Below are 25519 nucleotides of genomic sequence, written 5' to 3'. Positions count from 1 at the left end.
ACTGTTTGTATATATAATTGAATATTACTCAGCAATAAAAATGAAAAAAATTCTACTATTTGTGACAACATGGATGGGCTCTGAAGGCATTCTACTAAGTGAAATAAGTCAAACAGAGAAAGGCAAATATTGTATGATCCCATGTATATGTGGAATCTAAAAAAAATATAAATAACTCATAGAAGTAGAGATGAAGCTTACAGTTACTAGAGACAGAGGGTGGGGGATTGGAAATTGGAGGAAGGTGGCCAAAATGTGCAAACTTCAGTTATAAGATGAATAAGAACTAGTAATATAAAGTACAACATGATGACTATAGCTAATACTGCTATATGATACATAGGAAAGTTATTGAGAGTAAATTCTGAGTTCTAATCACAAGGAGAAAACATTTTCCTTTTTTATTTCTTTCCTTTTTACTGTATCTGTATGAGAAGATGGATATTAGCTGAATCTATTGTGGTAATCATTTCATAATATGTAAATAAAATCATCATACATTTGTCTTAAACTTATACAGTGATACAGGTCAATTATTTGTCAATAAAAGAGAAGAGGTAGAATTTATTAAATAAATGAGAAATGTAGGCAGGAAATTTAATAGTGCATGGAAAGATAATTTCCTGCAAGAATTGTTTAGAAAGCTTTCATGGGAAAGGCGAAATTTTTCAAGAATAGCATTTTATACAAAACTTCATGTGCCCTTTTGTGATTATTTTTTGCCCTATCTCAGAATAACTTGTACAAATATCTACTTAGAAGTTTTATTTAATTGATCCAAATTTTTACTTAAGTAAACATATAAAAAATCAGTTTTAGGACTAGAGGACTGGTATCAATTCTTTTAATATGAGGTAAGAATAAAATAGAAACACATGGTAAATAAAAGATATCTATTAAGTTCTGGCTAGACTCTCTTTCTTTCAAAGGTCCCAAGCTTGTGGTAGATTAGCAAATATTTGGTAGATGTTAAAATGTCTATACTACCCAAAGGAATCTACAGATTTAATGCAATCCCTATCAAAATACCAACAGCATTGTTCACAGAACTTGAAGAAACAATTCTAAAATTTGACTGGAACCACAGAAGACCCTGAATAGCCAAAGCAACCGAGAAAGAAAAACAAAGCTGGAGGTATCACAATTCCAGATTGCAAGATTGAAGAATCACTAAATTCTACTCCTGAAACCAATACTATACTATATGTTAACTAACTAAAATTTAAACTAAAAAAAAAAAAAAAAAGCTGTAGTAACTGAAACAGTATGGTACTGGCACAAAAACAGATACATAGATAAGTGGAACAGAACAGAGAGTCCAGAAAGGAATCTACATCTATATGGTCAATTAATCCATGACAAATGGAGGCAAAAATATACAATGGGGAGAGAATCTCTTCAATAAATGGTGCTGGGAAAACTGGACAGCTACATGTTAAAGAATGAAACTGGACCACTTTCTAACACTATACACAAAAATAAAGTCAAAATGGATAAAGACCTAAATGTGAGACCTGAAACCATAATAATCCAAGAAGAGAACACAGGCAGTAAATTCTCTGACAGCCATAACAACATTTTTCTAGATATGTCTCCTAAGGAAAGGGAAACAAAAGCAAAAAATAAACAATTGGGAATATATCACAATATAAAGCTTTTTTGCACAGTGAAGGAAACCATCAACAAAACGACAAGGCCACCTACTGAATGAGAGGAGATATTTGCAAATGATATATCCAGTAAGGTGTTAAAATCCAAAATATATAAAGAACTTATACAACTTAACACCAAAAAAAAAAAATCTAATTAAAAAATGGGCAGCCAGCATGTGTAGACATTTTTCCAAAGAAGATATACAGAGGGCCAACAAGACACATGAAAAGATGCTTATCATTAATCATCAGGGAAATGCAAATCAAAACCACAGTAAGATATTACCTTACACCTGTCAGAATGTCTAGAATCAAAATGAAGAAATAACAGGGGTTGGCATGAATGAGGAGAAAATAAAACCCTTTGTACACTGTTGGTAGGAATGTAAATTGATACAGCCACTGTAGAAAGAAGTACTGAGGTTTTTCCAAAAAATTAAAAATAGAAATACCACACGACCCCCAAATACCATTATTATTTACCCAAAGAACAGAAAAACACTAATTTGAAAAGATATATGCACTCCTATGTTTACTGCAGCATTATTTACAATAACCAAGATATGGAAGCAACCTAAATGTCTATCAATAGCCAAGTGAATAAGATGTGATGTGTGTAGGTATGTATGTATATACATATACATATATACATATACATATGCACATATGCATACTCAATAGAATATCATACAGCCAAAAAAAAAAGGGATGAGATCTTTTTCACTTGTGACAACACGGATGGACCTAGAGGGTACTATGCTAAGTGAAATAAGTCAGTCTGAGAAAATCAAATACCGTATCATTTCACTTGTATGTGGAATCAAAAAAAAAAAATCAATAAACAAACAAAATGCAGAATCAGACCTATGAATACAGAGAACTGATGGTTGCCAGAGGGTAGGGGTTGGGGAGATGGGCAAAATGGGTGAAGGGAAGTGGGAGATAGAGGCTTCCAGTTATGGAAGGACTGTCACAGGAATAGAAGGCACAGTATAAGAAATATAGCCAATGGTACTGTAATAGCAACATACGGAGGCAGATGATAGCCACACCTGTGGTGAGCATAGCATAATGTATGAACTTGTTGAATCACTCTGCTGTACACCTGAAACTAATGCAGCATTGTCAAATATCCTAAAAGGAAAAAGTTAGGGTCAAATTTGACATTAGAAAGACTGAAAAGAGAATCCCGCTGTGAGTGAATGCTCTATAATTTCTTCCTTGTATCACATATAAATCCTACTATGTTTTAAACATTCTGCAAAATAATTTATATACATTTGTTCTATAATTCTTCTGAGCTCATGATACCTCCTGGTGTGTGTAGTACATCTACAGAGTCTCTGCAATTGAATAGGATAGAAACAATATGTCAAGATAAGTTTTTACATTTTATTGTTTCCTAATTTAAGCTCTATTTTTATTTTTTTTTACAGATCGCATATTCACATGGGACAAAAATAAAAATACAAGTGTTTTCCATGAATGCCATTCCACAATGGCATATAATGAAGTTCTTTCTTCTGTCCCTGTCTTCCAGTCATTTGATTTCCCCCAAATATTAGCAGTCCTTTTAAATAGATGGTAGCCTATATAGTACACATTGTTCTATAAATTACTTGCTTCATGTAACAATATATCATGGGAATATTCTCAGAGGAAAGAGAAATTTTAGTTAAGGGAAGTGTTTTAGTTAGGGTAAGATAGGCTACTTAATGACAAAGAAGTAATTTCTCATTCAAGAGTAGTCCAAAGTGGGTGTTGCTAGTGGATTCAGAGCTCTATGCCCCAGAGGCTGGCAGTAACAGGGCCATCTTATAAATATGACCTCCAAGATCATCCTGACCATTTTCATTTTAGAGAGTAGAGGACAAAGAGTGAAAGCCAAGGGTCAGAGCTTTTCTCATCTAAAACACAGTTTGCTAATACTCTTTCCATTCACTGACTATTGATAGAACTTGACCACTTGAACGCAGTTAGCAGAATGAGGTTGGAAAAAGCAGTCCCTAGCTGGGCAGTCATGTCCCAGTTGTAACTCAATCACTGCGTTAGGAAGAAAGAATGGATTTTGGTGTACAGCTGGCAAAATACATCATATATTTAGGTTTTTGAATATATGAAGAAATTCCATGCATCATTTCAGAAATACTTAAATTATTTCTATGATACCTTAGGTATTTTTTTTTTTTTTTTTTTGCGAGAGAGAGAATGAGAGACAGAGAGCATGAGAGGGAGGAGGGTCAGAGGAAGAAGCAGACTCCCCGCCGAGCAGGGAGCCCGATGCGGGACTCGATCCCGGGACTCCAGGATCATGACCTGAGCCGAAGGCAGTCGCTTAACCAACTGAGCCACCCAGGCATCCCTTAGGTTTTTTTTTAGGTGAGGTTAACTGGAGTTTAATCTGACAAGTCTTGAGAAGTGTACACGGCCATGTAATTCCTACCATGATTGTAATATTGAACATTTCTGTCATCTAAAAAAGTTCCAATGTGTCACTTTGCAGTCAATCCCCTTCCTTGACCCCTAGCTATTGAAAACCCAATCATATACTTTGTCACTACAGTTTGGCATTTTTAAAGAATTTTATATAAATGGAATTTGTTTGGTATCTTATTTTTTTATGTCTGCCTTCTTTTATTTAGAAAGATGTTTTTGAGATTCATCCATGTTATTACAGTGTTTCACTAGTTTGTTTCTTTCTATGGCTGGGTAAGATTTTATAGTATGCATGTATTACAGTTAATCCATTTACCAGTTGATGGGCTTTAAGTTGTTCCCAATATTTATTATTATTGTGATAAGAACATTTAACATGAAATCTAACCCCTTAACACATTTTTAAGTGTACAATGTAGTATTGTTATAGTATTGTATAGCAAATTTACAGATCTTATTCATCTTGCATAACAAACTTTATAGCCATTGAACAACAACTCCCTATTTCCCTCACCCCAAAGCCCCTGGCAACCACCATTCTACTCTGTTTCTATGACTCGACTGTTTTAGATTCCTCATACAAGTGGAAACATGTCATATTTGTCCTTTTGTGACAGGCTTATTTAACTTGGCGTACTGTTTTCAAGGTTCATCCATGCTGCTGCAAATGGAAGAATTGCTAAAAGCTTTTGAGATTATAAACAAAGCTGCTAGGAAAATCTGAATATGTCTTTTTGTGATGTATGCTTTTATTTTTCTTGGATAAATATCTAGAATGGTGATTTCTTGGTCACATGGAAGATGTATGTTTACTTTTTTAGACACTTTCAAGCTGTTTTAAAAGAGGCTCTTGTGTTTTTCAATCCCATCATCAATATGAGAATTTTAGTTACTCCATAACCTTGTCAAGGCTTATTTTTGCCCATCTTTTTAATTTTAACCATTTCACTGTGTGCAGTGATACCACATGATGCTTTTTTTTTAAAGATTTTTTTTATGAATTTGACAGAGAGAGAGAGAGAGAGCGAGAGCAGGAACACAAGCAGGGGGAGTGGGAGAGGGAGAAGCAGGCTTCCTGCCGAGCAGGGAGCCCGATGTGGGACTCGATCCCAGGACCCTGAGATCACGACCTGAACAGAAGGCAGACGCTTAACGACTGAGCCACCCAGGCGCCCCTCACATGATGCTTTTGATTTGCATTTCCTTAATTACTAATGATCTTCAGAATCTTTCCATGTGTTTATTTGCCATTCGCATATATTTTTTTTGATAAGTGAATATTATTCTGCCATAATTTTTAGAAGTAAACTTTTAAGTGTAAAAATGCATAAGGAATACCAAGTATTAATAAAATCTTAAAATCTTCATTTTGAAATTCAGTATTAAGAACAGACCCTTATATAAATGTACAAATAAATTCTGGCTACATTTTGGACTTTCTTATGATAGGCCATAAGGTAATGCTTATTTTGTAATAACTAAGCAGAAAATACCTTCTAAGAGGCAAGTTCATAGCAATAAATGCTGACATTAAGAAAAAAGAAAGAACAATTTCTTATAAACAATCTACATTTATACCTCAAGGAACTAGAAAAATTAAAAAACCCTAAGCCTGAATATAGTGAATGGAAGGAAATAACAAAGATCAGGGCAGAAATAAATAAAATAGAAAATAAAAAGACAAAAGATTAATTGAATTAAGAGCAAATTAAAAAAAAAAAACATTAAAAAAAGATAAATCCTTAGCTACACTTACCAAGAAGAAAAGAGACAGGACTCAAATAGAATCAGAAATCAAAAAGGAGACACTACAACTGATACCACAGAAATATAAAGGATCATAAGATTACAATGAATAGTTAAGTGCCAGCAAATTGGATAACCTAGAAGAAATGGATAAATTCCTAGAAACATAAAACCTACCAAGACTGAATCATGAAGAAATAGAAAATCTGAAAAGACAAATTACTAGTAAGGAGATTTAAAAAATAATCAGAAACTTCCCAACAAAGAATAGTCCAGAAACATGGTTTCACTGGTGAATTATACCAAACATTTAAAAAAGAATTAATACTAATCCTTCTCAACTCTTCCAATAAAACAGAAGAGAAGAGGAAGGAACAGACCTAAATTCATTTTACAAACCCAGCATTATCCAGATATTAAAATCAGACTAGGACACTACAAGAAAAGAAAATTATAGGCCAAAATCCCTGATGAACATAGATGCAAATATCCCTAACAAAATATTAGCAAATCGAATTCAACAATACATTCAAAGGATCATACACCATGATCAAGTGAGATTTATTCCAGGGATGCAAGGATGGCTCAACATCTGCAAATCAGTCAGTGTGATATACCACATTAACAAAATGAAGGATTAAAATCATAGACCATCTCAACAGACACAGAAAAAGCATTTAACAAAATTCAACATTCATTCAAGATAAAAACACTGAACAAATTAGGCATAGAGAGAATATAATAAAGACCACATAAGGCAAGCCCACAGCTAACAACATTCTCAAAGATGAAAAACTATGGGATGTCTGGGTGGCTCAGTTGGTTAAGTGTCTGCCTTCAGCTCAGCTCATGATCCCAGGGTCCTGGGGTTGAGTCCTACTTCAGGCTCCTTGCTCAGCGGGGAGTCTGCTTCTCCCTCTGCCTGCTGCTCCCCCTGTTCATGCACGCTCTCTCTCTCTGTCCTCTCTCTGACAAATAAATCTTTAAAAAAAGATGAAAAACTGAAATTTTTTTTTTCTCTAAGGTCAGGAATAAGACAAGGATATTCACTCTTACCAATTTCATTCAACATGGTACTGAAAGTCTTAGCCAGAGCAATTAGGTAAGAAAAACAAATAAAGCATACCAATCGGAAAGGAAGAAATAAAACTGTCCCTATTTGCGGATGGCTTATTATATAGAGAAATCCTTAAAGACTCCACCAAAAAACTGTTGGAATAAGTGAAATCAGTAAAGTTTCAGTATACAAAAATCAGTATATCAAATCAGTTATGTTTCTATACATTAATAACAAACTATTGGAAAAATAACCCCAGTTAAAACTGCATCAAAAAGAATAAAATATTGGGAATAACTTTAACCAAGGAGGTGAAAGACCTGTACTCTGAAAACTATAAAACACTGATGAAAGAAGTTGAAGAAAACAGAAATAAGTGGAAAGATATTCCATGTTCATAGATTAGAAAAATTATTAAAATGTCTATTTTACCCAAAGCAATTTACAGATTCAACACAATTCCTATCAAAATTTCAGTGGCATTTTTCACAGAAATAGAAATAGAAAAAGCAATCCTCTGATTTGTGAGGAACCACAAAAAGACTCTGGATAGTCAAAGCAGTCTGGAGAAAGAACAAAGCTAGAGGCATTACACCTCCTGATTTCAAACAATATTATAATGCTATAGCAATAAAAACAGTATGGTATTGGCATAAAAATAGGCATATAGGTCAATGAAAGAGTTCAGAAATAAACCCACGTATATATGGTCATTTAATTTATGACAAAGGATCCAAGAATATACAATGGGTAAAGGACAGTCTCTTCAATAAATGGGACTAGGAAAACTCTACAGCCATGTGCAAGAAAAAAAAATGAAACTGGATCACTATCTTACACCATATGCAAATAAACTCAAAATGCATTAAAGACTGGAATAAGACCTGACACCATAAAACTAGGAGTACTAGTAAGTATCCTCTTTGACATCAGTCTCAACAATTATTTATTTTTATTTGACACCAAAATGAAAGACAAAAACAAAAATCAGAAATTAGGACTACATCAAACTAAAATGCTTTGGGGCAGCAAAGGAAACTATCAACAAAATGTTGATGTGAAGGCAACCTACAGAAGGGGAGAAAATATTTGCAAATCATATGTATGAGAAAGAGTTAATGTTCAATATATATAAAGAGCACATAGAACTCAATAGTAAAAGAAACAAACACTATCATTTAAAAAAATGGGCAAATCAAAACTATGATGAGATCTCACCTCACACCTGGTAGAATGACCATCATCAAAAAGACAAGAGATAAGAAGTGTTGGTAAAGATGTGGAGAAAAGGAAACCCTTGTGCACCATTGATGTGAATGTAAATTGATGCAGCCAGTATGGGAAACAATATGAAATTTCCTCTAAAAATTAAAAAAAATAGAACTACCGTATTACCCAGCAATTTCTGTTCTGGATATATATTCAAAGGAAATTAAACCAGTATCTTGAAAAGATATCTGCACTTCTATGTTTCTTACAGTATTATTCGCAATAGTCAAGATATGGAAACAACCTAAGGGTCCATCAGCGAATGAAGAGATAAAGAAAATGTGGTTTGTATATACAACAGAATATTATTCAGCCATGAGAAAGAAAGAATACCTGCCATTTGCAACAACTTGGATGGACCTTGAGGGCACTACGCTAAGTGAAATAAGCCAGACAGGGAAAGACAAATACTGTTCTGTATCACTTTTATGTGGAATCTAAAAGGAAAAAAAAAAAAAGTTAAACTCAGAGACAGAGAGGAGAAAAGTGGTTTCCAGGGCCTAGGAATTAGGGGAAATTGGGAGAGGTTAGTCAAAGGGTACACATATTCAGCTATGGTAAACAAGGTCTGAGGATCTAATGTAAAACATGGTGACTGTAGTTGATAACACTGTATCATATAATCAAAATTTGCTAAGAAAGAACTTAAATATTACCAAAAAATAAAAAAGATAAATATGTTATAGATGTATTAATTATCGATATGGTGGAATCCTAATGTACATGTATATATAACACCATGATATATACTTTAAATATCTTACAATTTTATTTGTCAATATACCTCAATAAAGCTGAAAAAAGAAAATCTTTGCTTTATGTCAAAAACATTTGTAACATTAATAATTGCTAAGACTTAGGAAAGCTTTTTTCACCATGATGCTAAGGATTTTGTTTAACCTTTCATGATTTTACATTAGAAAGGTCTCTGGTTAGTTCTCAAATGCCTGCAGCTGCCACTCACTCTTCTACTTTCCTGAATGGAATACCTAACATTCAGAAGCTATTAGTACGAATGATAAGTTTGAGTATGGTTTACCGCCGTAATGCCTCTATTTTATTTTAAATGTTTTTATACCTTTAATGATAGGAGGATCATTCTTAGATATACTGAATAGGAACTAAGAGCTAGTGTACTTTCCCCCATGCATATGTGTAATACTCATGTCACATATTTGAACAATGATTAAAAATTTTACAATCATTCTGAACATGCAATCAATCAGCTAGTCAAAATCACATACGAAATTCTCTTTGATCTTAGAAATTAGTGAAATACCAGTTTTAGAGCATAACTAAGAAAGAAGCCGTTCTGTAATAATATTAATAATAATAATAATTAATAATATTGAGTACATAGTCATGCCTTGGTTCTAGCCATCACAGGATTTTGGATACATTTCTTGCTTCTTTATCAGAAAGTCACTAAGGTGAAACAGTTATTTTAATTTTTAAACAAACAGAAAAAAGGCAGATCAAAGATTCCAAATATATTAGTTCAACTACATGATCGAGATCCCAGGTTATCATCTAATTATCCAGATGATCTCAGATAAGGCACTCTAACTGGATTCAATTTATTTGTAAATGATGGATTTGGATTACTAGAGGCTTTCTAAGGACCCACTGAGTTTTAAAATGCCACAGTTTGAAGTATATCTTTTAAGAATAGATTCCAGAGGGGCACCTGGGTGGCTCAGTCATTAAGTGTCTGCCTTTGGCTCAGGTCATGATCTCAGGGTCCTGGGATCGAGCCCCACATCGGGCTCTCTGCTCTGCAGGAAGCCTGCTTCTCCCTCTCCCACTCCCCCTGCTTGTGTTCCCTCTCTCGCTGTGTCTCTCTCTGTCAAATAAATAAAATCTTTAAAAAAAAAATAAAATATTTGCTTTCTTAAAAAAAAAATAGATTCCAGAAATTTATGTATATTTTGCTTCTACCATTGATTTTCTTTTCCCTGCATTATCATGTTGTACTATAAAGTTACCAGAAATTAATGTATCTTCCCCTTTATACATTTTGGAGAACATAGCCACTGTTCACTCAAATAACACCACAATACACAACACTGTTCATCCTAATCTTGTCAATAAAGTTTTGGGTAGGAGTGCCCTGCTCAAGCAAAATCATGCTTTTCATTTCTTTTCTTTTCTTTTTTTTTTTTTTTTTTAAGATTTTTATTTGTTTGACAGAGAGAGAGAGCACAAGCAGGCAGAATGGAAGGCAGAGGGAGAGGGAGAAGCAGACTCTCCGCCAAGCAGGAAGCCCGATGCGGGGCTCCATCCCAGGACACTAGGATCATGCCCTGAGCCACCCAGGAGCCCATGATTTTCATTTCTGTTCCATGATTTCATATTTTAATATTGAATTCATTGTTCCATATAACTTCTGCTATCTGAACATATTTCAGCGACCATTCGGTTGAATATGAGTAGTATGTTATGTGCTATTAAGAAATGATCATCATACTCATTTCATTTAGAAAGTCCTTCAGTTTGGGTTTGTCTGATGTTTCACTATGGTTTGATTCAGGTTATATATATTTAACAGAAAAGACCATGGAAGCAAAGCTGTGTCTTTTCTAGTTTATCATGTCAGAGGGTTCCAATGTTGGTTTGTCCTTTTTTTGGTGATGTTAATTTTGATTATTTGACTATTTTTGTGAGATTCATCCACTGTAAAGTTACTATATTTCCTTTTTGAGTAACAACTAATTCATAGAAGAATACTTTACAACAGGGGCGCCTGGGTGGCTCAGTTGGTTAAGCAACTGCCTTCGGCTCAGGTCATGATCCTGGAGTCCCGGGATCGAGTCCCACATTGGGCTCCCTGCTCGGCGGGGGGTCTGCTACTCCCTCTGACCCTCTTCCCTCTCGTGCTCTCTGTCCCCCATTCTCTCTCTCAAATAAATAAATAAAATCTTTAAAAAAAAAGAATACTTTACAACAATAAATATCTTCACCAAACTTTTCTCACCAGTTTTAGCCATCATATATTTGTGGCTAAATGAATAATTTCTATGACAGTTGCAAATGATCGTTGATTTTTAACTTTAATATTCTTTTCCATTTATATATTTGTTTAACTTATTTGTATTAGTATGGGCTCATGTAAATTCTTATTTTATGTCATGAATGCTCTATTATTCCTATTCATTTTTATGAAACCATCCCAAATTTGGCAAGAGCCACTTCAAGCTAGCTTAATCAACCTTTTGATATATTCTCATTATTTTATTTAGCAATTCCTTGCTTTACATTACAACAAGATGCTCCAAACTCATTTTTCCCCTTCTTTTCCATAGCCCTGGACTCAGTCATTTCTCTAAGGAGCCCCAGCTTCTTTTAGTAGGGTATGGTATAAAGAAACCAGTATCTGAGAGTTATGTTTGCTCATTGCTATAGACGAAGCTTTACTTCTAGGCCCCTTCAGTCAGAAGAGCTCCAAAATATAAATATATCTGTATCTTCCTACCTCTAGCTATAACTTCATTCCTATATCTCTATATTTAAAAAAAAAATTTTTACTTGTTAATTTCAGAGACAGAGAGAAAGAGAGAGAACGAGAGCACGAGCAGTGGGGAGAGTCAGAGGGAGAGGGAGAAGCAGATTCCCTGCTGAGCAGGGAGCCTGACACAGGGCTTGATCCAGGACCCTGGGATCATGACCTGAGCTGAAGGCAAACACTTAACTGACTGAGCCCCCCAGGCCCTCCTCTATATCTCTATATTAAAAACTATGCACTCATACTACTACCTCCAATTTTAATTGATTATACAGAGTTTATTCTGGTCTTCTCAAATTTCTAACTCCTTTCACCAACAGAAGAAATATAGCTTTCATCATTCTCAATATATTTACTCATATGCTCCATCCTAAAAGCCACAGATAGTAATTTTAGAATTGCTAACCTATACTACTGTGAATTGGGCTCCTTTTAAACATAACCCCAGTGATCTTTAATTCAAAGAATCACAAAACTTAGACATGCAGCACAATTGTTTTCTCACTGTACTAAGTATGTAGAAAATCTGTTCATTCACACTTCTTTTTTATTAAGAATGGTCTCTGAAAAGATGTCATTTGATTTAGGAAGAGTATATAAGTCTTTGTTATCTGTGTTCAAGTCTGTTTCATTTGATTAGGCAAGGACTGTTGGTACATAAGTATCATTAAAAATATTAGTAAGAATTTTTTGTCACATATAGGAAATAACAAAATAGTATTCAATGCTTATGATTCATCAGCTACAAGCATAATGCACACTCCTTGGCCATTACTATATATCCTGAATATTAGCATATAATATGTGTCTTTCTCTATTATTGCAATTTTTTTGAAAACCTAATTCATATTAAAGCTTTATTATGTTGGAAGGCAGAGGGGGAAGGGAGCTTTAGTATTATTCAAATCTGAGAGCTATGGATTTCAATACCTATTAATCTCTAGGAAAACACTCTTCTCTTACAAATAAAAATTAATAATTCACTACTGTACAGAACATGACAAGGGTCACAGCGTAGGACTCCATCTATTAAGATACATTATGGCCCTGGCATACCCTCTACACAAAATGCAATACAACCTGTGACCCTTTACTGGGAAGCCACTTCTCTAGTGAGTCTCTATTATCCTTCACAATGACTGGGCTAAATAATTCACAGTAATAAGTGTATATTTCCCCCAAAGCAAAATTCTTCCCTCAAATCTACCTCCAACTTGCCTTTGTCTTCCCAATAAGTTCTACTAGTTGCTGTGGAATTGAAATCAAAACAGACAAAAGAATTGTCTGTACAATGTGCCAACCTGTCTCATGTGGGGCCATATAAGGAAGAGCAGCTTTATTGAAAGATAAGACTATTTGGACAAGCAGCATTTAAACAGTTTTTGGGTAAATGTTTCATTTGAGTTCATGTAGATAAAGATTTTTATGACAATTGACTGGGACTTAGGCTGTAGATTGGGTAGGATTTGACGAGTTGGGAGAGACAAGGAGGGCACAATAGGTAGAGGGACTAATGTGGGTAATGACAGAGAAGAACAAAATCCAATTGAACTTCTGAATTTGTATTTCTCCCAGGCAGTACAAACTTAATATACTATCATATGAATCTACTCTCCCACCTCAAGCCTGCTCTTCCTCTAGTTCCTTGTCTACAAATCCAGAATCTACCATATTGTCTATATCAGGAAAATAGGAGTCATCCTGGTCACAATGATTTTATTCCGGCTGCCTTCCCACCTCATATTATATCATCCAGCCATTCAGGTCAATTAGTCTGAAGGAATCTTCACTTTTTTTTTTTTTTTTTGGCATGGATCTATACATATGCTCATGTGTTCTCTCCAGCCTCATCTCTTACCATCACACTTTCTGTTCTGTCTATACAGAACTATTTAGAGCTCCTAGTTTTTTCATACATTCTCTCCATTTTGGGCCTTTGAAGCTGGTTTTCTTTGGCATTCAGGATTCAGCTCAAGCATTATCACCTGTGAGAAGCATGTTCTTCCCCACTATCTCAGATGCATCACAGTTCTCAGTACATTATGGAGGATTTGTATGATTACTTCTAAGACTTCCCACCTTTGCTCTGAATATTTGCAGGTTTTATTTGTCTTAGCATTCCTTGTGTAATTTGCATAAGACAGGCATTAACTAAAGGCAAGAGGAGAAGAAGAACAGAGTGGATGTTGAAGGACAAATACTTGAGGCAGTTTGGAGTCCAGCATTTGTGTTTAAGCAAGTTATGAGTGGGACATGCATGTGAAAGGATTCTGTAGTGTCAGGATTTTGTTTTCGACCATAAGGAGGCACTGAGGTTTTCATGGAGGAAAACTGACTTGATAAAAGCAGTGAATTAGGAAGATAAACTATGGTAATAGGAATGTTAGGAAGGAAGGGGACTGGTGTTGGGAGATTGGCTAATAGGCCAATTCAGTAATTTAAATGTGAGAAAACAAAGGCCTGAGATGTGGTGGTGGTGTTAGGAATAAAAAAGTTAGGTACATCTTGGTTCCAGTCCAAGATGGTGACACAGGAAGACCCTGAACTCACCTCTTACATGTAACACACCAAATTACACTTATTTATAGAACGACTCCTCCTGAAGAAGAACTGAGGGCTGACTGAACAGCTTCTAAACAACCAAAGATAGAAAGGCAAGAGAACAGCAAGAGAAATGGAGACATGGTAACAAAGGGAACCGCTACCCCTGACACTGTGAATGCAGTGGGGAGGGAAAGTACGAACAGATTCCTCTGTCCTGGGGCACTGAAATAAAAAACCACAGTTTAAAAGAGAAACTAACGCATAAAAGAGGCAACACTAGAACTCTGCTAAGCAGTGAGGAGCTATGGGGAAGCTCTCCAGATCAGAGGGGCTGGAGAACAATATGGTTTATGTTCCCATTAATCTTGAAAGCCTAGACTGGAGCAGGGTCTGGACACCATAACGAGTGGGTCTGATTGTCACAATGAGCTTGCTATGTAAGCAGGCTCAGGTTCCACAGGCCCACACCAGCCCTGGTCATCTGAGACAGAGAAGGAAAAGCTGGGATTTAAAAGAACGAAGGAGCTGCAGGAATGTTCTCTTTTCCTTCACCTTAAAAACCTTAAAAACTCAGACAGAAATAGGTTCCAGCTCACAGTGAGCTTGTGACCTCAGTGGGCCCAGGGTCCACAAGGCTATACTGTCCCCTGTGGTGCTGGAGAACAAAAAAAATCAGCTATGTTTTAATTTTTAATTTTTTAAATAAAATTTATCTTTTTTCTAATTTGTCAGGTCTTGTTTTTATTTTTGTTCTTTTGGGATTTTCTTTCTCCCCCCCCCCTTTTTTTCTTTTCTTTCTTCATGTTTTGTTTTTTTTTTGTTTCATTATTTTATTATTTTTATTTTATTATTATTTCTTCTGTCTGTAAAAATCTATGGCTTACAAGAGTAACTAGCATATACAGCCATATTTCCAGCCACACAGCATTCAACAAGCACACACAGTCTGCATAGGGGAAACCATACACAAGACCATTCCTTCAAGTATAGGAGAAGTAGACATTCTGCCTAATCCATACAAATACAGAAAGTCAAGCAAATTGGACAGAGAAATATGCTCCAAAAGAGAGAACAAGAAAAACCTCAGAGAAAGAGCTAAATGAAATAAAGATAAGCAATATGCTTGATAAAGAATTTAAAGTAATGATCATAAAGATATTTACTGAGCTAGAGAAAAAAATGGACGAACTCAGTGAGACATTCAATAAGGAGATAGAAAATATTGAAAAGAACCAATCAGAGTTGAAGAATACAATAACTGATATAAAACACACACTCCAGAGAATCCCCAGTAGATTAGAGGAGAAAGAAGAATGTATCAGTGATCTGGAAGATAGGGTAATGGAAAGCATACAAGCTGAACATCAAAAAGAGAAAGAATTTTAAAAATGAGGATAGATTAAGAGATCTCTTGGACAATATCAAGTACACAAACATTCACATTATAGGGGCTCCAGAAGAAGAGAGAAGGGTGTAGAAATTGTATTTGAATAATAATTGAAAACCTCCCTAATCTAGAGAAGGAAATATACATCCAAATACAAGGACAGAGAGTTCCAAACACGATGAACCCAAAGAGGTCTGCTCATGATACGTAATAATTAAAATGTCAAAGGTTAAAGATAAAGAGAAAATCTTAAAAGCAACAAGAGAAAAAGTTAACTACAGGGGAAAATCTATCAGGCTACCAGCTAATTTTTCAGCAGAAACTTTGCAGATCATAAGAGAGTGGCATGATATATTCAAAGTGCTAAAAGGAAAAAAAAGAAAGCCCTACAACCAAAAATTCTCTACCCAGCAAGGTTGTCATTCAAATTTGGAGGAAAGATTAAGAGTTTCTCAGACAAACAAAATATAAAGGAGTTTATCACCACTAAACCAGCCTTACAAGAAAATGTTAAAGGGAGTTCTTTAAGTGGAAAAGAAATGGCCATAATTAGACATAAAAAATTATGAATAAAAGATGTAAAATATGACAACATATACATAAAACATGCAGGAGGGAGTAAAAAGAGAAGAAAGGGGAAAAAGAAAAATAAGTCATTTTTTTTTCTTTTTTTAGAATGTGTTTGAATTTAAATAATCAAATTAATATAGACTGCTATTTACCTAGGGTGTTATATATGAACTTCATGGTAGCCACAAAAACAAAACCTATGATAGATACACAAATAAAGAGGAATAAACCTAAACACAACACTATTGAAACTCATCAATCACAAAGAGCAAGAGAAGAAGAAATGAAGAACTACAAAACAATCAGAAAACAAATAGGAAAATGACAATAAGTACTCAATGATTAATAATTACTTTAAATGTAAATGGCCTAAATGTTCCAATCAAAAGACAAAGGATGGCAGAATTTTTTTTTTTTTTTTAAAGGACCCATCTTGAGGCTCAGTTAAAGCAGCCAACTTGATTTCTGCTCAGGTTATGAATGATCTCATGATCTCTGTGTCATGAGATCAAGCCCTGAGTCAGGCTCCATGCTGGGGTTGGAACCTGCTTGAGACTCACTCGCTCTCTCCCTCCTTCCCTCCCTCCCTCTTTCCTGCTCTGCTCACTCTTTATCTCTCTCTTTGGAAAAAAAAAAAAAAAGGACCCATATATATGCTGCTACAAGAGACTCACCTTGGACCTAAGACACATGCAGACTGGAAGTGAAGGGCTAGAAAAATATTCACTATGCAAATGAAAGCACACACACACAAAAAATGCCAAGGTAACAATACTTATATCAGACAAAACAGACTTGAAACAAAGACTATAATAAGAGACAAAAAGAGGCATTACATAATGATAAAGGGATCAATCCAAGAGGATATAACAAATGTAAATATCTACACACCCAACATTGGAATACCTAAATACATAAAGCAAATATTAATGGATACAAAGAGATATTAATGGTATTATAATAATAGTAGGGTACTTTAACACCCCATTTACATCAGTGGATAGATTATCCACACAAAGTATTAAAAACAATGTCTTTGAATGACACATCGGACCAGATGGACATAAACAATCTACATGGAATATTCCATCCAAAAACAGAATATACATTTTTTTCAACTGCTCATAAAACATTTTCCAGAATAGACCACATATTAGGCCAAAAACAAGCCTCCACTCTCACCACTTCCATTCAACATAGTACTAGAAGTTCTAGCCACAGCAATCAGACAAGAAAAATAAATGACACATCCATATTGGTAAAGAAAAAGTTAAACTGTCACTATTTGCAGATGACATGATACTATACATAGAAAATCCTAAGAATTCCACCAAAAAACTACCAGAAGTAATAAATGAATTCAGTAAAATGGCAGGATACAATATAATGCCCAGAAATCGGTGGTGTTTCTATACAATACTAACAAAGAAGCAAAAAGAGACATTTAAAAAATAACGCCATTCATAATTGCACCAAAAATAATACCCAGGAATAAACTTAACCAAGTGAAAGACCTGTACTCCAGCAAGTATAAAACACTGATGAAAGAAATTGAAGATAACACAAACAAATGAAAAGATATGCATGCTCATGGATTGGAAGACTCAATATCATTAAAATGCCCAGTTTACCTAAAGAAACCTATACACTTAGTGCAATCCCTATCAAAATACCAATGGCATTTTTCACAGAAATAGAATACTACTAAAATTTGTACGGAACCACACAAGACTCCAAATAGCCAAAACAATCTTGGAAAAGAGCAAAACTAGAGATAACACAATACCAGATTTCAAGATACATTACAAAGCTGTAGTAATCAAAACAATATGGTACTGGCACAAGAATAGACACATAGATCAATAGAACAAGAGAGTCCAGAAATAAACCCTTATATGGTCAATTAGTAAATGACAAATGAAGTAAGAATCTACAATGGGAAAAAGTCTTCAATAAATGGTGCTGGGAAAACTGAACAGCTACATGTGAAATAATGAAACTGGACCACTTTCTTATACCACACACAAAAATAAACTCAAAATGGATTAAAGACCTAAATGTGAGACCTGAAATCATAAATATCCTAGAAGAGAACACAGGCAATAAATTCTCTGACATTAGCCATAGCAACATTTTTCTAGACATGTCTCCCAAGGCAAGGGAAACAAAAGCAAAAATAAATTATTGGGACTACATCAAAATAAAAAGCTTCTACCCAGCAAAGGAAACTATCAACAAAATGACAAGGCAACTGACAGAATGGGAGGAGATATTTATAAAAGATATATCCAATAAGGGTTAATTTCCAAAATATGTGAATAACTTATTCAAATCAACACTGAAAAAAAGGAACCAATAAACAAAAAATCCATTTCAAAAATAGGCAAAGGACCTGAATAGACATTTTTCCACAGAAGGCATAAAAATGACCAATAGACACATGAAAAAATGCTCAATATCATTCATCATCAGGTAAATGAAAATGAAAATCATAAAGAGATACCACTTTACACCTGTTAGAATGGCTAAAACAATAAGCACAAGAAACAACAAGCATTGGCAAGGATGTGGATAAAAAGGAACTCCTGTGCAATGTTGGTGGAAATATAAAAAAATTGGTGCAGTCATTGTGGAAAACAGTATGGAGGTTTCTTAGAAAATTAAAAACAGAAATATTATATGATCCAGTAATTTCTCTACTGTGTATTTACCCAGAACCAAAAACACTACTTCAAAAAGATATATGCACCTCTATATTTATTGCAGCATTATTTACAATAGCCAAGATATGGAAGGAACCTAAGTGTCCATTAATAGATGAAGGGATAAGGAAAAAGTGGTGTATATAAATGATGGATTATTACAGAGCCATAAAAAAGGATGAGATCATGACATTTGAGACAACATGGATGGACCTGGAGGGTATTATGTTAAGTAAAATAAATCAGTCAGAGAAAGACAAATACCATATGATTCCACTCATATGTGGAATCCAAACAAAGGAAAAACCCCCAAACCCAAAAACCTACAAATGAATAAACAAAAAGCAGAATCAGACTTATAAATACTGAGAACAACTGATGGTTGCCAGAAGGGAGGGAGGGGGGAGGTTAGGCAAAATGGGTGAAGAGGAGAGGGGGATACAATCTTCTAGTTATAGAATGATTAAGTCACAGCACAACATAAAGAATATAATCAGTGATAATGTAAGAGGAATTTAAGAAGACAGATGGTAGCTACATTTGTGGTGAACATAGCATAATGTATAAACTTGTCAAATCACTAAGTTGTACACCTGAAACTAATATAACATTGTGTGTTAACTATATACAACAACAAAAGAAAAAGAAAAAGAAAAAAGAAAATTTGGGTACATCTATAACAAAGAGAAATTCTTCAGTATTTAAAATTTGAAAAGCAAATAATAAACTGAAAAATGTTTTCTTTGTACATGCTAGCCAAAACTTTTTTCATAAATCTTAAATGCAGTCACACAAATTAATTAAAAGAACATCTTGTATAAATGGACCAAACAGATTAGCAAAGAACACATGTAAAAGGGATAATAGACACAGATAAAGAAAATTCAATTTAATTAGTAATCCAAATAATACAAAACTGATAGTTCTTTGGTCATAATCCTAAATAGTGGCCAAGTAACAAAGCAGAACTGGGATTAAACTCATCTCAGCTGTTCAGTGACATTTTGCATCATAGCCATATCTCTTGAAAGTCCAACAACAGGTGACAGTGCCCCAGGTTTAAAAGTTAGCCAGTCAACCTTAGCCTCACAGCTCCTGTGACACATGAAAATCAGGAATTTCCTAACCCTCTCATTTTTGAAATTCTTATATTTCCTTAACTTCACACTTCTCAGAGAAAAGCCATTTACATAAGACAGCTCTGACACACTGTGGACTTATTAGTACATCTCTCCCATACATAAGCAAGCAATAAAGGCAGCTTTTTATTTTAGATAGTAAGTGGTCTCTTTCTTCAGTGGGTGAAAAAGCCTCTCTAAAGTTCTTCAGGTGGGAGGGTAAATTGTCACAGCTTTTCTGTAAAGATATTTAGTAAAAATTCATTAAGGGACTTGGAAAGTTTGAATCTCTTGCCCCAACAGTTTGATTCTAAGAAAACATCTTAACAAAACAATCAGAAATAAAGACTCACTGGGGCGCCTGGGTGGCTCAGTTGGTTAAGCGTCTGCCTTCAGCTCGGGGCTTGACCCCAGGACCCTCCCTGCTCAGCTGGGGGCCTGCTTCTCCCTCTGCCTGTCCCTCTCCCTCTGCCACTCCCCCTGCTTGTGTTCTCTCTCTGTCAAATAAATAAATAAAATCTTTAAAAAAAAAAGAAATTAAGTCTTACTTTTAGGGATATTTATTGCTGAAAAATTATGTTAGTGAAAATTTTAAAATGACTTCAATCACCAATAATAGGAAAATGGTTGAATAAATTATGGAATATTACTTGAACAAGACATTATATAGACATTAAGCAATGTTTTCAAAGACATCTTAACAACATTGGACTATGCACATGTAATAAATAATAATAGTGGAGGATTTAAAGATCTTGTGAACTGTGATCCTAGATGTAGACATGTATGAATCTCTAAAATATTTGAGAAGCTTACATGGTTCTCTTTCCTTGGTGGAATTACGCATGGATTTTTATCTTAATAATTATATATACTTTCCAACTGTTTTTACATCAAGTATATACTTAATAGCGTAAAAATACTTATTTAAAAAGATTACAGAACATTCTTATTTAAAAAGATTTTGGTTTCTGTTTCTTCATACAAAGACGTTGGAATTAACCACTCTGACCTAACAAGTAAAATCCAAACAGGTTAGAGTAACAATTCTTTTTGGATCTGTAAGAGAGGAGAGGACACGGAACAAAGTGCTGTCTCCAAGACTAGAGAAGAAACAAAAAAATACAGGGAATCACAACTTACCAAGTCAGAGACTCAAGGGTGGACATGTTCCTTGAACCAGTTCCTGGGCAGGAAAAACAGAACCATAATTAATGAAATACTGGAGGCTCAGTGAAGACAACTCTAGGTCAAAAACTCTAAGAAGACTCAGTCACAGGAGAGCATTAATAATGTAAGATTTACCTACAAGAGCCTGACCAGATTCCCACAGTAAATATTGATGAAAAACCCTCTTGGTCTTCCTTCAGGGGCAGAGGAAAGGAACCATTTTGAAATTCACCAGAGCACTCCATTTTTATTAAGGCCTGCCCTCAGGGGAAACTAGTTAATAAGAGCCTACCCTAATAAGGTGTTATCATAGCCCAAATGGCCTGGGGAAGGGAAATACGCAAATCCAGCTGGCTCTAGGCTTCCATGTGACAGAAATAAAATACCTAACTCCAGCCCACTCTAGCCATCTTATGCCACCTAAGGGAGGAGGGAAAAAAACAAGGAATACTTGTGAAATTTAGTCAAGAGGCATAGCTCACTAAAACACTGAAGGCTAATTAGAGGATTACAAAATGCTTTTCACCCCTCACGCCTCACCACCAGCTTACCAAAGGCTTATTTACAGCAGTTTCTTTTACCTTTCACATGATGCCCAGCCATCACAAAAAATTACAGGGCCCTAAAATATTTGCAAAGCTTACATGGTTCTCTTTCCTTGCCTCAAAAGGCAAAATAGAATTTTATGAGACAGAGCAAGCATCAGAACCAGGCATGGCAGGGATGCTGGAATTATTAGATTAAAAATTTTAAACAACGATGATTAATATGGTAAGGGCTCTAATGGATAAAGTAGGTAGCATGCAAAACAGATGGGTAATGTAAGCAGAGAGGTGAAAATATCCTAAGAAAGAAAGAAAGAAACAAACAAACAAAATGTTAGAGATCAAAAACACTGGGAGAGAAATGAAGAATGCCTTTGATGGGCTTATTAGTAGACTAAACACAGCTGAGGAAAGAACTAAAAGATCAATAGAATCCTAAAAAAAGAAAAAAAAAAACCCAAAACAAAACAAAAAAAGAAAAGAAAGACCAAAAAAAGAAATCCCAGACTGTGGGACAACCACAAAAGGTATAACATATGTGCAATGGGAATACTAGATGGACAAGAAAGAGAGGAAGGAATAGGTGAAATATTTGAAACAGTAATGATTGAGAATTTCCCCAAATTAAAGTCAGATAGCAGCCCACAGACCTATAAGTATCAGGTGACACCATGTAGGATAAATGCCCCCAAAACCAAGACCTACACATATCATTTTCAAATTAAAGATAAAGAAAAAATCCTAAAAGAAGGAGAGGGAAAAAAGCACCTTATCTATCGAGGAACAAAAATAAGTGTTATATGCAATTTCTCCTGAGAAATGATGCAAGAATAGGGTAAATTAAAATATTTACAGCATTGAGAGAGAAAAAAACCTCGACTTTTGTATCCTGCAAAATTATCTTTCAAAAGTGAAGGAGATATAAAGATTTTTCAGACAAACAAAAATTGAGGGACTTTGTTGTCAGCAGAACTGCACTGCAAGATATGTTAACAGAAGTTTTTTTTTTTTTTTTTAAAGATTTTATTTATTTGTCAGAGAGAGAGAGAGCACAAGAAGGGGGAGTGGCAGGCAGAGGGAGAAGGAGGCTCCCTGCTAAGCAAGGAGCCTGAGGTGGGACTCGATCCTGGGCCCCTGGGATGATGACCTGAGCCATAGGCATACGCCTAACTGACTGAGCCAAACAGGCATCCCCAGAAGTTCTTTAAAGAGAAGGAAATTTATATGGTTCAGATACTCTGCTCTACATTCAAAAAAAGATGAGCACTGGAGGATAAGCATAGGTAAAATGAAAACTTCTGTTTTTCTTATTCTTAATGTAACAGATAACAGTTTGTTCAAAATAACAATAACAACAATGTATTTGATGATGTATGTTCATTGATTATATATCTATATATGTATATATGTGCTATGCATGCTTAGATCTAAGTGAAATGAATGACAGCGTAATAATAGAAATGAAAGGAAAGAATTAAAATCACTTTGTTTTATAAGGTATTTATACTGTCTGTGAAGTAGTATAGCATTATTTGAAAGTTGATTTGGATTAGTTGTAAATGAATATTGCAAACTCTAGGGCAGCCACTAAAAAAAGTTAAAACAACAACAAAGAAGTGTACATGATCTGCTGAGAAAAGAGAAAGTGGAATCAAATAAAATGTACATGGTCATCCGTCTGTGCACATGCACTTGCACTCATAGTGTCTCCCCCTGTGTTCAAATTTCCTGTTCTTATAAGGACACAAGTCAGATTGGATTAGGGCCACCCAAACAGCTTTATGCTCACTTAGTCACCTCATTAAAAGTCCTATTCCCAAATATCGTCACATTCTGAGATTCTAGAGGTTAGGACTTCAACATATGAATGGGAGGGGGATCCGTTTCAGCCTAAAGCACTGGCTAATGCCTATGTAGCCTTCAGATGTCTCCTTTGTTGTTAATTTTTTGGAAAAGTGTCCCTTAACTTGCCAAGTCTGACTTATGCCTGCTTCTGCTCACTCTCATAACACTTTGGAGTTTCCCCTTTAAATCACATGCTATTTCCTACTATATTTTAAACAGTATGAGCATAAAATCCATATATTGTTGGCCACTACAGTGTTACTTCAGAACCTGGTACAGGGTAAGTCACAGAAAAATTATTGAATTAATGCAAGAATACACATATATATGCATACAGCCCCTTTGTTTTCTTTCATTTTTTTTTCTTTTCTTTAAAGATTTTATTTATTTGAGAGAGAGAGAGAGAGTGAGACCAGGAGTTGGGTGAGGGATAGAGGGAGAAGTAGAGTCCCCGCTGAGCAGGGAGCCTGAGGCGGGGCTCCATCCCAGGACTCCAGGATCATGACCTGAGCTGAAGGCAGATGCTTAACAACTGAGCCACCCAGGTGCCCCAACCCCCTTGTCTTTTCCAATCTTATCATTTCTCAGAGCCCTACTATAAATTGAAGAGGAACTTAGCTTGCAGTTCTCCAAATAAATTACATCCTCTACTATTCTGTGCCTATGTCTTTTGCCTGAAATTCCCTCTGAATTTCTTCTAAGCTTTCAAAACCCTTGCTAGTCCTTCAAGGCTGAACTCTTTTGGGAAGCTTGAGTATCTACAATATGTACTGGTCCATCTTCTTCTGGGTTGATAGCTCCCTGTGCTTATCTCCATTATAGCATTTATGGGGGGTTGGGTGGCAAGAGTAGAAGAGAGAAACCAGTTAGGAGACTGATAATAATTTAGGTGAGAAATTATGTACTGGGAGGTCATGGTAAAGATGGCAAGAAATGGTTGGAGTCTGAATATATTTTCACAGTAGAGCTAACACGGTTATTGACTAGTAGGATGTAAGGATGTGAATGAATGATATGACTGACTTTGGAGTATATGTATCTGTAAATACAAAGGCTACCTCTCTCAATATCTATAAACTTACTTTGTAGATAGCCCAGAATTTAAAATGGTTGCTTTAAGAAACTTGGTGAGCCTGGAGTCAGAAATCTATTTTGGGACTGATGGTGGGATGTGGAATAAGACAAAATTAGGTTCTTTAGAAGAGACTAAATTTTATCTCACATTATAGATGTATGTATACAAATAAAGCCTAATTACAGAGGAGGGGAAAGATGGAAGAAAAGATGATGGAAATTTATTTAGGAAAAAAATTTTTTTAAGCAATCCTCTCCAATATCAAAACTTTATAAAAGGAAATAGTGATTTGAAAGAAGCAATGAAAGAATGCTATCTATAAAAACAAACAAAACTTATCTAAGTAGTAAAGGAAAAATAAAAGAAATTGTGTTATTATTTGCATGAAGTATAAAAAATATTTACCTGTAACTATTGAAAAAATACTTTTTACTTATGAAGAAAATACTACATGATTCAAGAATTTATTATTTTAAAATACATATGTATAAACCTCATCAGGGAAGATCTTCCAAAGAAAACTGATTAAGCAGTAAATATATACAAGGTGATGTATGGTGAAGTACACATTTAATAAAAGATGTATTCTGATATTTTATTTACATAAAAAATAGTAATTCGTTTTTGGAAGAATTTTAATATTTCCTCTCCAATTTCTGTTAAAATTCCTTTAATTCTATCCTAGTTCTTCTGACAAATTTGTTTAGGTAAAATAATTTTACTTCTGTTCACTTCTACAATTGAGATTTGTGTTTATTTTTTATTTTATTTTTTTTTATTCTTATGTTAATCCCCATACATTACATCATTAGTTCTAGATGAAGTGTTCCATGATTCATTGTTCGTGCACAACACCCAGTGCTCCATGCAGAACGTGCCCTCCTCAACACCCACCACCAGG

The sequence above is a fragment of the Leptonychotes weddellii genome, chromosome 1 (assembly GCF_054177405.1).
Source record: "Leptonychotes weddellii isolate Sample4059 chromosome 1, ASM5417740v2, whole genome shotgun sequence".
Taxonomy (NCBI): domain Eukaryota; kingdom Metazoa; phylum Chordata; class Mammalia; order Carnivora; family Phocidae; genus Leptonychotes; species Leptonychotes weddellii.
Note: the sequence above shows the minus strand (reverse complement) of the source record.